The following is a 16,390-nucleotide window of genomic DNA, read 5'->3' as shown; positions in this document are numbered from 1 at the left end:
CCTGAGGTTGTAGAAATGTGGATTTATGTCAGAATAAGGAAATATGCAGTATTTCAAATGTTTGGCAGCCCCTTTTCCCTGTTTGCAGGCATGATTAATGTTGTTTTAAACATGAACATCAAACATTAACAGCTCCCTGAAAGGAGGAGGTGGTTGGACTCCCTCCAAACCAACGCTGTCTTTCACTTGGAAATCTCTGGCTTCTGAAACTGCTTAGTCACACCAACGGAAATACAAAAATATCTTGAAAAGTGAAAATGTATACAAGAGATTTTTAGCTTCTGTGATGATTTGACAGAATCCTTTTTTTTTTTTACCCCATAAAGTAGGTTTTGGAAGAATCTCTTTCAATAATTCTCTCTGCACTGATGCTTCCTGCTGGAACATCTTGCTACACAAAGTCTCAGGCTTTCTGTTAGTTTGTCAAAAGTTAACTCGGAGAATGATGTTCTGAGAGATGGAGGTTTATTTTTAGTAATTTGGTATTTTGTGCTTCACGTATTTGCATTGAAATTAGGTTTGTGTCAGTTAAAAATGAATGTTTTGAAGAACGACGTCGTGCTTTGCTGGCTGAATGTGTTCTCTAAACTAGAAAATGGTTTGTTACGAGTGCAGAACAAGATTTGATGAGCACCTGTCACTTTGCACCGAGAGGGTGGAGGCTTTACAGAATTTTCTGGTCAAACTGACCCTGGGAGTTCTATTTTTCATTTTATTGTTGATTTTTTTCTAACTGAATCCTTTGGTTATCTGTAAGAAAATGTCCTCAGACTTCAAGGTAGTGACTTAACAAATAAGATTTCAATTGTCTTCCTTGAGTCTCAGTAGCTCGGACTTTAATTAATTTTTGCTTATTTTTGGGTGATGGAAAGAGTTGTAAAGGCACATTTAGCAGTGCATTTGGATGTTCTGAAGAGGTTTATGATGGAAAGAGGAAAAGGTTTCCTGTTTTCCAAGATTTTTCTTATGCCACACTACAATGGCATAAAAATAATGAGTTAGGAGTTGAGCTTATTGCTCTTGAAATTACACTGTCTCTGTTGTTGCTTGGAAAATTGTTTGTAGTGATGGATGAGAAGGAATACATAGATTTTTCAAGTGTGTTGCCAGATCATTGCTTATAGAACAGTCTGGTAATAAAAGGAGAGTTGACAGATGAGAATTCAAATGGACCCGAGAACAAATTATTGAATAATGCCCCAGTTTCAGAGCCTGAAAAGCTTATTTCCAGGTTTTTTTGGTTTTTTTTTTTTTGCTGGGTGGTTAGTTTTGGGTTTTTTTTTTTAATAATTGTTGGCTGCTTTCCTGCTCTTAGTGACAGATCCTATATGCAAGTCTAATGCAGCTCAATCTCAGGCTGAATTCACTTCTGTGTTACATCACTGAGGTTGCACTGAAAGGGTTGCAGTCACTGTGATAGAAAACTCCAGCAGGGTAGCAGATCTATCAAACTTCATGTTTCCTGATAGCTCGAGCTGCTTAATAGATTGATTGTTAAATAATTCAAGATGTTTTCATTAAGCTGAGTGATTGGAGTCTTTTAAAGCCTTTCTTTTGTTCTTAAATCTCATCAGGCAGTTGGTTGTACCTGCAGAGCTAAGGAAATCTAACTGAAGGAATTATTATTGGAAGCTTTAGGATGTTGTGAAGTTACTGGTGGCTGTCAGACTCAGGAAGGTTTGATTTGGGCTGAATCCTGGGATTTCTGTCCCTTTTTCTCATGGCTCCCTCCAAGTGCTGCACTCTTCTATCTGCAGCTTCCCAGTCTTCTCTCAGGCTGCTTTAAATTCTCCTTCCTGCTTATTAAAGGTTTATGTTTTCTAAAGTGCCTTTGCTTTTCCCCCAGTCTCCATTTCTCACACTCTTGTCTATATATTGATATTTGATAACAAATATCATGTACTGTTTTTTAATCAGGAAATGTTGAGAAAAGGTAGTGGGAGTAAAATAGGACTCTTCAGGGTAATTCAGGAGGGACAATAATGATTTTTGCTGAGAAATAAAATCGCTGCAAGAATTGCTGCCTGTGATCTGAATAGAAATGTGATAGTACCTGAAATTACTTCATCTCTGCTGCTGCTTCAGGAGGGATATCTATTAGCTGGGGATAATGGCTTGCAAAAAAAGTGGATTTCTTTAAATTTCACACTCCTATTGAATGGAATGTATCTTAGCACTAGCATTCTTTAAAAAAAAAAAAAATCAAATGAATCTGTCACTACCAGGGAGAGAAGAATAGAACTGAAAGCAAAAATAACTCTTCCCTGAGCATCATCACAGAGCATTTAGATAATGGGTTGGGTGGGAGGGGAGAAGGGAAAGTGCATTGTGCAGGTATTTGAAATGGTAATGTAGAGCTGATCTAACCTGAAGAACAAAACCAATAAATCTGGGGAATATCTGGCTAAATTTGTTTTGATTTCTCAGACTAATCTATAGAACTGCTAAGAAATAGAGGAAATTTTTTACAGCTCTATCATGAGTACCAGAGAGTGGCTTATGATGAATGGAATTCAGCATGAGAGCAAACTTCTCCCTGAGATCCTTGCTGTGGGAATATCTGGTAAAGTTTTCCATCCCATTATTCATCTTGAGAATGCAGGACATGAACTGCATTGCTGTGTTAATCTCAGCAGAGGGGAGAAGGCAGAAGCAGTACAGAATCCTGAGTTCTGTTCCTTACACCTCCATCTGCTAGTGGATGGTGCATTGGGTATACATTTCCTGCTGTTGCTGAGCTGAATTGCAGTAGTGTGGAATTCCAGGGTGTATGGCATCATGGGCAAATAAGGAACCTCCCTAAGGTTTGTTTTTACCCCAGCAGAGGAATTGGCCCAGGGGCTGGAGGTTGCTGTCCTTGATCTCCTTGAAAATTCTCCAGCATCACTGAGATGATGAGGCAGCATCACTATTACTGGTTATATAGAGAAAATCCTCAAATTAAAAATGTTACTTAATGAAAAATGAAATTAAGACAAAGCATTAATTCTTAGATTCAAACTCCTGTAATATCTGAACACCTTTTCCCTCTTCCATCAGGCTATCCCTGTGTTGTTATTAAATCAGGTGCTGAATGCTGTTTATAGGGCTTAACCTTGCCTGGAGTGGCAATGGGGTGGTGTCTGCAGTGCTGGAGCTGATTTATTATTCTTAGAGAAGCAGATCTCCAGGATAAGTTGACACCAGTTGACATTTTGAGTTTTTCATTGATTAAAATCAAGTTTGGTGTCATCTTTTCGGGCAGGAGAGATGAAACTAAGAAATTGCCCTGTTCTTGCAGCCTTCCTTCATTTCACCATCAGAGATTCCTCTGTGTTTGTGCTTTAGCCAAGGAGGTGAAAGTCTGACTAAATAAAATAGGAATAAACAATTTCCAGAGGCAGAAATTCCAAGTGGCAACAAGCAGGTGAATCCAGAGAGCTGCTGAAATGCCAGGTGTGGGTTGATGAAAGATCTTTGAATCTTCTTGAATACTCATGATTCTGGTGTGGAAAGAAAAGCTGGGGTTGGACAGCAGCTCAGCACAGAGAGGGGAAAACATGAAAATGTTTAAAGAAGAAATGAGGTGCTTTTAAATGGAGTTGCAGAAAAAGCGTAGGAGAAAAACAAACGCCTTTGCTGTTGTTAATAATTAGATTTTGGTACTCCTAAATACTGGAATTTAGTAGAATTTCAGGGAGGGGCTTGTCTAAGAATCTAGAATAAATGACTGGACACGAAGAAAAAGCAGGAAAAGGCTGTATCTGCATCAGAGTTTTACAAAAGCTGTGCAGAAGTTGCTGTTTTTCACTGCTAGCAGTGCTAAATTAGTTATAGGGTGGAGTGTGCTTCTCTGGATGGGTGGGAGAGAAACAAACAGGGTATAAATACACATTTCATACAGCACTTCTGTAATCTCTGCTCACACCATCCAAGTGAAACTAAAGGGGATGTGAGAATTTTGCCTTGCTGGTCCTTTGAATCTAAGTTTTCAGTCAACATTTGCAAAAATGTGCTGTTGGAAAGCAAATGGATAAAATTATTGATTTGCATAAATATTTGCACAGGAAGACTCTTAACCATTGTATAGCTGCTTATCAAACCAGTCCTGTGTGGCTGTTATATACCACTCATTGTTATACTTTTATTAGTCTTAGAGGCAAAACCCCCAATGTATCATTTATATGAAAAGTATTTGTAGTTCCATTAACTTTTTTGTTTGTTTTCTTTTGCATATTACCCGTATTGACAGCGTTTGTAAAGTACCAATACCTGAGATTTAAAAAGAAAACAAAACCAAGCAAACACCAAACCAGAAATTCTAGAACGCAGCAATAAAAAGTTGTGAGAATTCTGCTGGGATCTGAATTAAGCAGCCTGCCTGTGCCAGTTGTCCCTCTCACCTCCCCTTAAAGCAGTGCTTTCACTTTACAAATGCATTGCCATGTGGATTTAAGAGCCGATTGATGGATATATATTTCCTGCCATTGCTGAGCTGAATTCCAGCAGGACAGGATGTGTGGCACGATGGCCAAAGCAGGACTGGCTGTGTTTGGAGTCAGCAGGACAGTGGCTGCGAGGTTTGTGTCGCAGCGATGCCAGCAGCGATGAGCGCGGAGATGCAAAGCGCGATGACAAGATGCCATCTAGTGACAATCGGCAGCACACTGTGCAGCAGTGTTCTCTCTTGTGGAGCATTCACAGCTTGCTCTGCAGAGCAGAGATCTGACCATGGGCATGTTACTCAGAACTTGGTTTGGTTTCTTTTTTTTCCCCTGGAGAAGTGTTTTGCACCAGACTCACCCTGGGCTCACTGTGGTGCCTTGTTCTGAGTGCCTTGGCTTGGGTTTTGTTAGCCAAGGCAGTCATGCCTCTGCTGCCTCCCAGCTCCCCCAGGCTCTCTGCTCAGCCTCAAATGGGTTTCTTGGTGAATTTGGTGCAGTGGTGCTCTCACCTGGCAGGCAGTAGATGTAATAATGGTAGAAGAGAAGCTTTTTCTGTACATACATCTAAATTTATTTTTTTTAAAACCTAGATTAATTCAAACTTGTGAGTATTTATATGATGTTTCCTGGTCGTTATTGAAAGAAAGAAAGAAAGATTTATTGATTTATTTTTAAATTGCTGCCTAAAAATATCATATGCATACAATGTCTGGGGTTTATTGTCAGGAAAGTTATTTTCTTTTAGTGGGGAAGCACCAGTTTTACAGAGACTGAAATGAGGTACCTCATGCAGTGGTGTGTGTTTTTTGCTGGTAATAGATGTGGTTTCCTTGGAGAGAGTCAAATGTGGGGAAATGAAGTCTGAGGCAATTTGATTTTGTTGCAGAGCTCATATTCATTGTGGGTTGGGTGGGACTGTGCAAGGACAGTGTCCTCTTGGCCCTATTAGCATGAGTGTGAAGGAAAATATTCTTGACTGTTTAAATACCAAATGATAGCAGGTTTACAGGATAGAATTTTGACATCTGAGCCTTCAAGTCAGCCAAGTGCAGCACATCTCAGGTAACTCTGGGAAATGGCTGTAATCACCTTCTGCAGAATATTCTGATTCTCCTGCACTTCTCCAGAAGAGTGAGTGAGGTGAGAGATGGTGAGGTGGCTGCAGGGTGGTTGGATAAATGTCCTCCCATCACAGAGTACTTGGATATTCTTCAGGTGAAGCATGGGGACACTGCTGGGGAAAGGGCAGAGCATTTGCTCAGAGATGAGCATTTCAGCAGGAATCTCTCAGCCCCAGGATGAGGATTGGTTTGAATAGACACATTGAGTTTGGATATTTGAAACAGAAATGCACATTAGGTACAAAAATTAAAACAATTTGCAGTTACCACACGTGGAGGTTCTGCTCCTCTGCCTGTATTTAGGGTGAAGACCAAACAGCTGAAAACAGAGTGTGATATTGATCTCTTGCCTTGGCTGTTTGTGTAGTTCTGTGGGAGCTGGGAGGGAAGTGTTTGTGTTGAGGGATAGATTTGCTTCTGAGGAGATGGCTGAACATCCATTTAATGCAGAATACCATTAAAAAAATGCAGGAAGAAATGGGCTCCCCAAAGCAATCTGTAGTATTGATGGCTTTAAAGAAAGGAAGGGGTTATGAGAGTAATTGAAGCAATTGCAAGTTCTGCCTGTTGCTCATCAGTGTTTTCCAACTTACATCCTAAGAAAACTGCCAGTAATTTCCTGCCTAAGTAAGATGGAAAGTGTTGTTTAGAGCACAACAATGGTTGTACTTGGTGAGAGTATTGTGCATGATGCTTTATTCCTGCATGGCCACTAACAGGTATTACAAACCTTTAAGAACTAGCAGATGTGCAATAATCTTTATTGGGGTCCTAAATTTCCCCTACAGCTTATGACCTAGATGTAATGGCATGCTGGAAATTTCCATTTTTGCCTTTAATAACCTCTAGTAAATATTCTTCCTAAGGTTTTCTCCAAACAGGTTGTGAACCTGTTTTTGTTTTTGGGCATCTGAATTACCTTTAATTCTTGCTTTTGATCACTCAGTTGAATGGGGCTTCTGCCTCCTTGGGGAACATAAATTTTCTGCTATAATAGTTTTCTACAGTTTTTGCTACTGTTTTATTTTAAATTGGAAGGGACAGCAGAAATTGGAAGAAACAGTTTCTTCCAACAGTGGAAGAAATCTGCACATTTTTCTTATATTTATACAAAAAGCCATAGTAGAATATTTCAGAATTACAAACTGTATCTAAGTGTCTGTTTAATGCCACATGATTTTTGATTATGTAAAAGCCCCTGAAAAATCTCACATGAGTGAGTTGCCAGTGGAATGTTTATGGTGAGTTATAGCTGTTACTAATGCCAAATATTGTCAGAGTAAACTGTGGGTTTGATTAAACAGTTCTATAATGATGCTATCAAGGCCTCAAGCATCTGAAATATGGGAAGCAAATGTGTGAAAGTACCAGCAAAGAGAAAAGTAAAACTGTGAGGCCCCAAGTAGATGTGCCAGAGTGTGGGTGTTTGTTATTCCATCTTCATTAATAAAACACTTCATGAGTGCAGCAACAAAGTGTGAGTCACTGGCATGAAAGCAAGGAACTGGGACTTGATAGAGATGGAAATCTGATCCAAGAATACCAAATAACAGGAAGGAATTGTGATGTTCTTTTACAATATGTGAGAGAGCTGAAAATACCTGTTTTGAAACTATTTCTTTTCTTTTTGATAAATGGAGTCACAGCTTTACAATGCTGGGAAATTCATTGCCTATAATTGGACAAGAGATCGAACCCCCAAATGAATATTTAAACCCAACAAGTAGTGAAACAAAGGATTTTCAACAAAGGAGGTGTACAGAAGTGAAATGAGACTGAAAACCAGAGTTTCTCACTTAGAGAGGGAATGTGTCCCAGTGAGACAAACTCACATGGAATCCAGCTGCAATGAGCAGTGGTTTTACTCTGCTTTTATTCTGGTTTTACTAATCCATTTAACTCTGGGTCAGTGTGAGGGAAGTTTTGAGGTGCAAACATTAGTGGAGAAGAGGAATACATGGGAGAAATGACAACCAGTGCCTCACAAGTAAACATTTTCTCTGTTACCTCCACTGACATAAATATCTGAGATGCTGAAAATCCATTCTGGTATTCACAAGCCTTGTTTGCTCATTAAATGAATTAAGTCCTGCAGAATACTGGGATGAATAATAAATACTGAATTGAACTCCCGTTAGCATCATATACTGTGGCTAATCTTCCCCCTCAGCTCATTGGGAGAGTGTAGGTGTAAAAGTTAATTAAAGTTAACTAAAGTCAAATTATCTTTTTAAGCTTGCAAAACAAATTTTTTCCTCTTTCAGTCAAACAATACTGTTTTCGTATTTTTTGTACAGAATTGGTGTTTTTGCATTTTAAAAGTAACATTTTTATTTGTCAACAAAATTATAATAGTTATCTATCCTAATTGGGGGAGCAGAGTCAATGCTTTGACAAAACTCTTAAAAAGTAATGCACAAACAAAGCACAAACATTTTCAATTTTTTAATTACTATTTCCTGCTTTCTGCTGTTTCGAATCAAATTCTGTGCAGAAAAATATCGTTTGGAGCACTGTATTTAAAGACAGAAGGTCAGCTGACCCATTTGCCATCTGTACCTTTTGGATTTTTATACTTATCAAATAATTGTGGGCAGAAGAGAACTCACTCTCTGCAGAACTTGGGTCTGTTACAGCCCAAGGTCAAGGCCAAGTGCAGCCCAGCAGGGTTGGGAACATCCCACTGGAAAGGGGGAAATTTCCATGCTGTGTCTGCCTCAATGTGTGTTAATCACTGGGAATGAATATTTTAATATATTCTGAAGAGCAGAAGGCACATTTTTCTTTACTTTCCTCAGTGTGTGTGTGAAATCTCCCTTTTGGGTGGGATTTTGGTGAAAAACCACAGCAGCAGCAGATGCTAACTTAGATGAAGTATTTGTGAAAGACACATTTGTAGCCTTCAGGTGTTATGTCTCTAATACCTTAAAAAGGTTTTAAGACTGCACTGTGTGCCTGCTATTAATGTTAATTTCAGGAGTCTTTTTATCTCTTCTCCTGAGTCCTAAATATGTCTTAGTGAATTCCTTTAGCCCTGAACTGACATCTCTCTTCTTCTCAGTTAAAAGTACATTTATTCAGTTGAAAGAACTGGGACAGAACCCCTGTCACATACATATTTCCTCCATTCTCTGATTAAAGCTCAGGTAGAATCCAGGAGTATTTGGGTATTCTCTATCCTAGCACGTAGCCAGGGGCCTTTTGCTGCTATATACAAATTAGACAGCTTTTATATGCTATAGCGAAAATATCATTGCTAAAAAAGTAATTGATTGCAGCCCTATGCAACTGGGCTTTGAGCAAGTGCAGCCTGTGCTGTTCTGTTTTATGGGAATATGGCACTAAATCTTCCAAGTTCTCACGAAGACTGTTAAGGAAACCATCATGGCTCACACTGTGGTCATGGGGAATTGCAAAAAGTAGCTGTGGTTGGTGATTGTTGTGGGATTTGAGGTCATCTGGAAGAAAGTAGAACAGTTTAGAGACTGAAGCCTCTGTGTCCTTGTGTATCACAGAATCCTAAAAAGCCATGGATGTCATCCCCGTGCACCTCTGAACCAGGCAGCCCTTTTGGCTGGGATTGTGGGTTACAAAAAGTAAATTTTTCTCCTTGACAAACCCATGAAATGACTATTCAGTCTCAGGTGTTTTTACAGCTCGGAATTCCACCCACTCAAGCCATCAATGCACTGGCAAACTGCATCTCTTCAGTGTGGTTCACATTTGTGAGAAGTATTCTTAATGAAAAGGGCTGTCATTTCAACTTTTGCTCTTTGTAAAGACTTAATAAGGGCCTGAGATGCATCTGTTCTTCTTTAGATTCATGGATTTGGTTGAAGTGGGCTTGAGATTTGTTTTCTGCTCCAGGTTCTGCCTTTGTGAACACTTCCCCTTTCCTGAGGGACTGTGTTAGGAAATGCTTTTTGAACAAAATAAGAGATGAATAAGCTACAACTTCATTCATCAAGCAAGATAAGGCAGCTTTCCACACTTTTATTTTCCCCCTTTTAAAATTAAGTTGAAATTCATATTTTGTTTTTCATTGGAGAAGTTATTTATGTCCTTGAGCCCAAACTAACAGCCCAGTCTGATGAGGGAGAGCCCTTCTGCTTTAATTTGCTGGTCCCAGGGTTCTGGATTACCCAGGTAATGTGTTAATGCAGAAGTATTTGCTCTCTAGACCTGCAGGCATCAGGGTGAAGCTCTGCTTGCTAATCAGAGCAAAGTTATCAGTATTTCCTGCACATTCTCATGGCGTCTGTGCATTATTAGCAGTTTCTGAGCTAGTGCATGACTGATTTCCCAGTGAATTTGGTTTCCACATGCTGCTGTGCCTAACCCATCCCACTGTGGAGCAGCAGATGGTTCTTCTGCTCTGCAGCACCCAAGCCCCAAACATGGCATTTGCCAGGATTATCCCAGGTTGTGGGGGTGCGGCGGCCCGATGCTGCAGATCCCTAGTCCCCGAGGCCGGCGGTCGGCGTAATCCACGGGGACGCTGCCGAGGATGCCATCGCCTGGGACTCGGAGGAGGCCGGGCCGTAAACCGCTCTCTCCCTCCCCTGGAAAGTTTTTCCTAAGTTTATTGGTTTAAAGTCCGCTTCCCCGCCCCTATCACCGCCCCTGCTGCTTGCCCTCACTAGAATGTTCTGTTGCCGGGCTTTCCCCATGAGTTGCTTGTAATCCCCTCCCTACTTATATTTCATTTGCTCCCCCGCTTGTCCCTCATGTTGTCCCGGAGCCCCGTTGGCTCCGCCCCTGCTGTTCCTCCCCGGGAAACCCCGTATTTCCCCCTAAAAACCCCTTCCCTTTGTTCTCTCGGTGTGGTGTGGCCGCGACCCCAGCCCCGCCGGGTTCTGCGCCCGGCAGCTGCGTGGACCGCCCCACCCGAGAGCCCCCAGTGTGCCTCCCCCGCGCCGCTTCTCCTGAATAAACTGCACACTGCTGACTCTCGGCTCGTCGCACTTTCTTTATCACGGGAAGCGACCAGCGACTCCACGGCGTTCCTGCCCGGCAGGCACCCGCCTCCGCCGCGTGGTCCCTACCGCTCCAAGGAGCGACCCTGGGAACACCGAGGCTGACCGCAGCCGCCTCTGGACAGAGCTGAACAGCCGGGAGGGCTGAGAGCTTGGGCCAGGTGAGGCCCCCGAGGTCTCCCGAAGCCCCGGAGCTCATTGGGGCCAGGCGGCTGGACCCCGCCGGACCCCTACAACTTCACCAGGTCGCTCTGAAAAGCCGTGGAATTCATTAATGGTCTTTGCCAGCATATAAAGGATGGTGTGAAATATCCTTTTAGCACTTGGGTGTGAAGTGTAAGACAAACCCCACAGCACAAGAACACAACCAGTTGTGGTGGGAAATCCCAGCTGGAGAAATTGGGAGTGCACAGAGCACATCTTCCTAAATGAACAGAAGAAATAGGGAGTAGGTAAAAACTGATTAGCAAAGCAAATGGTGGGATTGATGCTTTTGAAAGGGGACTAAACATCCCAGCCTGGGAATGCAGTTAAATTCCCATGTCTCCTTTCTGGAAGGGAGCTCTGTAAACAGGCAGAGAAGGTTCTGCCACAGACACTGGATGATCAAAGGCTCTGCTTGGTCTGGCTGATAGAGCTTCAAAAGTTTTCTCTGCAGCTACAACCCAACAGAACCAAACCCAAGGCACTGAAAGGTTTCACTGTGTTTGCCAAGGCCTGGACTTCACATACTGTGTCAGAATAAGAACACGTGTATTCTGCCTTCTTCCCATTGTGAATGATTTGATTGAAAGTGAGGACTAGAAATGGAGTAGGCTTGCAGAGGTCCTGTTCTCATGTATGGATGCCCTTTCAGCCGGTTCCATCCCTCCACAATTTTCTTTTTTAATTAATTCCTGAATTATCTGAGGAATGGCACTTTTAAAAGGATGTGAGTTATCTGAAGCTCTAGGAAAACACAGAATGTTAAGATCTTTTTTCACTTCAGCTGTAGCAGTATCTCTATGCCATCTTGCAGTCTTTGTGGACAAAACCTTGTAAACTTTATTTTCCCAGCATTAGACAGGGGAATTCAGATTTCTCAAAAAGTATTCCATGTTATTAGAGTGGGTTTTTGGTCTGTCTAACCCCAGTTTGGCTGTGCAATGTAGTCAGGTAGAATGTACTCTCCAGAATGAACAGCCCTGAAATCCCCAGTAATTACAGTAAAATCCTGTAATTTGTCCTTGACTTCTAATAGCAAGATCTGATTTCACCAATTCCTGATTAGCTGTATTAGCAGGTTGGCATAATTTCTACAGGCAAATTTGCTGTCCCCTTGATGATAAATGGAGCTGCTCTCCCTTTACTTAACATGTTCTCCCTGGGGACAATTATGGTGTCAACAGCATTTTGAAAAATTGCTGCAGAAATAATGAGGAGAGGGAAGTATGTTTGTGTCCGTTTCATTCATCCACTTCTGGCCCTTTTTCCCTTACTCTGTAGCCCTCTCAGTCTTGTCCAAGCCACTTAGAGAAGAAAAGTGCTGGAAGATTTATTTTCAGAGGTGTTTCTCCTGCCTGGTGTTGTTTAGAAACACCAGTTCAAGGTCAGATTAATTGGGATGGAGGAGGGAGGATTTTTGTCTCTTGATTTGTAAGAACTTACACCTGATTATTTTACAGAACATTTATTTTTGTGTGTTGAATAACCTCTAAATGCTCGATTGTTCTGCCTTACAATGAGGAAATCACACAAATGAAACAAGGGAGAAGGAATATGTGTTTTTCTTTTTGGCCAAACAAAGCATTGCAAATGCAAGAGCTTCTTTTCTGAATGTGGTGGTGCTCTTTGATAACACAGAGAGACCATGAGGGGGTCATGTGCATCTTCTTAAAGAGCTTTTTTAGGGCATTTAAATATTCTCTATTTATTCAGAACTTTGAAGTTTTAGGATTGAGACCAAGAGACACAGACTTTCCCCGTGCATGTTGTGCACATAATTGACCTTCAGCCCAGAGCCTTTTTCATCTAAGACCTCCCATTTCAAGCCCTGGAGCTTGTGTTCTCTGTGTTCCCAGTGATCCCACAAAGGTGCCTTGCTGCGTTTGATGATGTGTGGGTGCTGTTTATCCATCACATTTATGTTCCCATAAATCAAGAGAGAGGCTGTGATGAGAGTTTTCCCTCCTCAGGCTCTGAGCTCCTGCAGTTCCCATGGCTGGTGTGGAGTTGGGATCATTGGAATGACTCTGACCAGGCTGCACTGGGAACACCAGGGCTCTGGGGCTCTAAAAGCCCCCAAAATACATTCATTTATCATGGCTGAAACAGTCTTAGAGAAGAATACTAAAGTGATTCAAAACTTTCAACAATGGTATTTAAGGAGTTTTGAGGATTTTATTTTGCAGTGTTTTTGACCTGAAGAGGTTAAAATAAATGAGATCAAAAGATCAAGATTGATTTATTTTAAAAGGGGTAAGAGCAGTACTGTAGCAGAGCCAGGCTGTAGAATGGGATATTGGAATGAAAAGCTTGATCCAAAATCCCTCCAAGCGCTGAGGTTGGGCTCCTGGGTGCAGTGTGAGCTGTGCATCCTGCAGGGCTGGGAAGGGCACAGGCAGATGAACTCAACCTTTACAACTGGTTGGAAATTCAACAGGATGTTTGTGAAGTCAACAGGCTGCTCAGGTTGGGATGTTCGGGTTTATTTCCATGTTTGTTTGCTGGTGAACACATCCAGGATGGAGCTGTGGGCTCTGCTGGGTGGCATTTCCAGCATCATTCCTTTGTGTTTCTGGTCACACAGACAGGGAGCAGGGCCTGGGAGCTGGGCTGAGAGCAAATGTCAGCTTCCAGGGGTGACAAGAGCCTGTCCAGCTGTTCCCTCTGTGCTCAGCTGTGGGCATTATCTTGGGGGTAACACGAGGGCATGGAAAACTCTAGAGCTGCAAGAAGTTCTTACAAATCAAGAGACAAAAATCTTCCCTCCTCCATCCCAATTAATCTGACCTTGAACTGATGTTTCTAAATAACACTAGACAAGAGAAAACACCTCTGAAAATAAATCTTCTAGCACCTTCCTTCTTTAGGAAGCTTGGACAAGGCTGAGAGGGCGATGGAGTAAGGGGAAAAGGGCCAGAAGTGGATGAATGAAATGGGCACAAAGATACTTCCCTGGGGTGGTCATAGCTCCAGCTCCAAGTCTGCCTGGCCACTCTGGTTAGCCTGAAAGACACAGCGAGCAGCAGAGAACTAATTTAGTGCTGTTTTTTAATTCATAAATGGAATAAAAACAAGTGCAGATCCTCATGTTTTAAAGACACTGACAAGTATTGTTATACCACTGACCCCAATTAAGTGTCTTCATTTTTACCTTTTCAAGACATATCGCTATTCCCCAATGTCAAATGTAACCTTTATAACAAATATACAAACTGAGGACCTTGTAAGGCTTGTTACATTTTCACGATGCAAATTTCAGAGCAAACTGAACCCATTAACAAGATTAGCAATGCAAAAAGGCAAAGTTCAAGAGAAGGAAAAAAATCAAAACTTTTCTGAAAGTAGAACTTTGTGTTGTTGTGGTCCAGCCATGTGCATGGTATGTTTTCTTTTGTTTCTTTTCTCCCTTTAGAATAAATTAACATAGGACAGAATGCTATTTATCTAGAAAAAAAATCAGCATTTTAGAAGAGAAAGTAATTCTTAGGAGACTGCATTTTGCTTTTTAGAAAGCTATGATTTCTAATCCATTGCAATATTAAAATAAGCAGCTATTAAATAGTTTAAAGTGGTGAAAAAAATGTTTACTCTTGAATAGATTTATGATTACAAAGGGTATTTTTTTAATATGAGGAGGGAATATGCAGGGAAAAGAGAATCCCAGCTTGCAGAAATTGAACAGTTTTCAGTGAAGAAAATGATGCCTTTAATTTCCATCCACTGGCAGCCTTATTATTGTAATAAGGCCATGACAAGGGTCTTTAACCAGTGCACTTCAGCTTTTGTCTTCAGTCATCACTGAAGTCTGATTTTGAAATTATGTTCTCCTTTTACAAAGGCTTCATTCTCTGAAGATACTTGAACATGCTGAAAAGACTGTTGAAATTTTGGATACCATGATGAATTAATTATGGTGTGTAGGATGTGATGTGATGGTGCTGCTGGGATGCTGCTCTTGAGTCTCTGTTATGAGCAGTTTCATTGTTAATTGCTGCTTTTCACTGTTTTATCAGTCAGTTTGGCATTGCACCTTCATCTTGTAAACACTTCAGAGTGATGAAGTTCTCTTGGTTGTGGGGCTTGGCACAACTGGGTTTTGATTCTTGAGTGAAGTGAGACACTAAAAGCCTCAGGGTGTTATCAGGATGTATGGATGCTCATTTCAAGGATTTTTAGCACTTGCTTACTCATACTTTTATTCACTTGCTTTGCTCTGTAGGAGGTAAGTTTTGAATCTCTCCTATAGCATCTCTGGGCCTCCCTTGCAGTGTTTGACCATATTCCTGATTAAATTGGGTTTCCTTCTTCCTACCCAGAAGTTCCTGGGTGCTCCAGGCTGTCTGTCCCTCCTGTTGCTGTACCCCAGTGTCCAACCCTATCTCTCTTACCCAAATTCTGCCTCAGGGAGCTGAAGGGAGCCAGAGCTTCCATCAGCTGCTGTTCCCAGGGCTGAGCCATCCCAGTTGTGTCCCTGCTGAGCCCTCAGAGCTTCAATCCCTGACACTTCCATGGCCTCTGCCAGCTCTGCTGTGCTGTGCTGTCTGTGCCCCAAACTGGGCTCAGGTGTTGTTTCACAAGTGCAGAAAACAGCATAAGGACCATTTCTGTCAACCTCAATCTTGCCAGGTCTTACAACAACCCTCCTAACAACCATGCAAACACTGATGTTAACTTTGTTTGCCAGCCTTGAACAGCCAGGCTTGTCATGCACAGTGACACTTCCCAGAACCACAGGACACTTTGCTTTTTTTATCTTTCATTTTTTGATTGAGACACTTTCCAGTCCCAGCAGTTGTTGGAACACTCAAGATGTGGACCCAAAAGCTTGGGGACTCAAGTCAACTAAAGGTGATCTTTAATCTTTCATGGATGGCTTTCAAGGTAGGGTTAGGACCTGAAAGCCAATTTTGTGTCTTTCAAACATTCTAGTGGCAAAGAGAACACTTCAGCAATGTGCTTATATGAGCTTTAAGTCCTTTTGAGTATTTTTTTTGCAGTAAAAGACCAAAGTTAATGAAGGGAGGTCATCCTTGGGCAGAGACTTAAAAAGCTGATGTGATGGAAAGATGATATTCTGTAGTTGGTTATTTTGGGTGCAGTTGTGTTAAATACCTTCAGGCTCAGAAAGATGTACTCCTACCTCTCACAGTGCACAGAGGTGTTCTGTTTTTCACAAACTTCAAATTTCTATTATTGATTTGGGGAAGTGCCAAGTTGCCATATTGCAAATACAGAAATATTCCGAGCCGGTTCAATTCTGCAGAAACAACACCAAAACTTTCTTCACTTACAAACATGGCAGCTCTTAGCTAACTTCACTTTTTTTTCCCTCCACTGCTCTCCTTGTAATTGATCTCTGTTTACCTACAGAACATGCAGGCAGTGCCAGGGGTTGTGCCCCCATTGCTGCTGTTGGTGTCATGGATCACAGCAATAAAGGACAAACCCTGAGTGGCAGAATTCAGCATCTCCATTATTACAAACTCCTGCCAAGGAGTGCTTGGAGCTGCTGAGCAGGGAACATTAGCACTGCTCCTCTGCTCCCTCCCTGTCAAGAAGCAGCTTGACAAAAACAAAAGAGAGGTCTGGAAACAGAACATGGTATTCCTGACATCGCCTCAGCAACTTTTAGTCTCTAGTGCTTTTTCTGGGAGCTCTCTGTGCT

General features: G+C 41.7%; 1 protein-coding gene across 1 annotated transcript in view; it reads left to right on the top strand.

Moving 5' to 3' along the window:
- Window positions 1–16,390, top strand: part of RBFOX1 (RNA binding fox-1 homolog 1) — a 1,091,692-nt gene that overhangs the window by 135,047 nt on the left and 940,255 nt on the right. The gene's annotated exons all lie outside the window — the stretch shown is intronic.

This window comes from Lichenostomus cassidix, chromosome 14, assembly GCF_008360975.1.
Source record: "Lichenostomus cassidix isolate B80296 chromosome 14, HeHo_3.0, whole genome shotgun sequence".
Taxonomy (NCBI): domain Eukaryota; kingdom Metazoa; phylum Chordata; class Aves; order Passeriformes; family Meliphagidae; genus Lichenostomus; species Lichenostomus cassidix.
The sequence above is the reverse complement of the archived record's forward strand: the minus strand, read 5'-3'. Positions and strand labels throughout refer to the sequence as shown.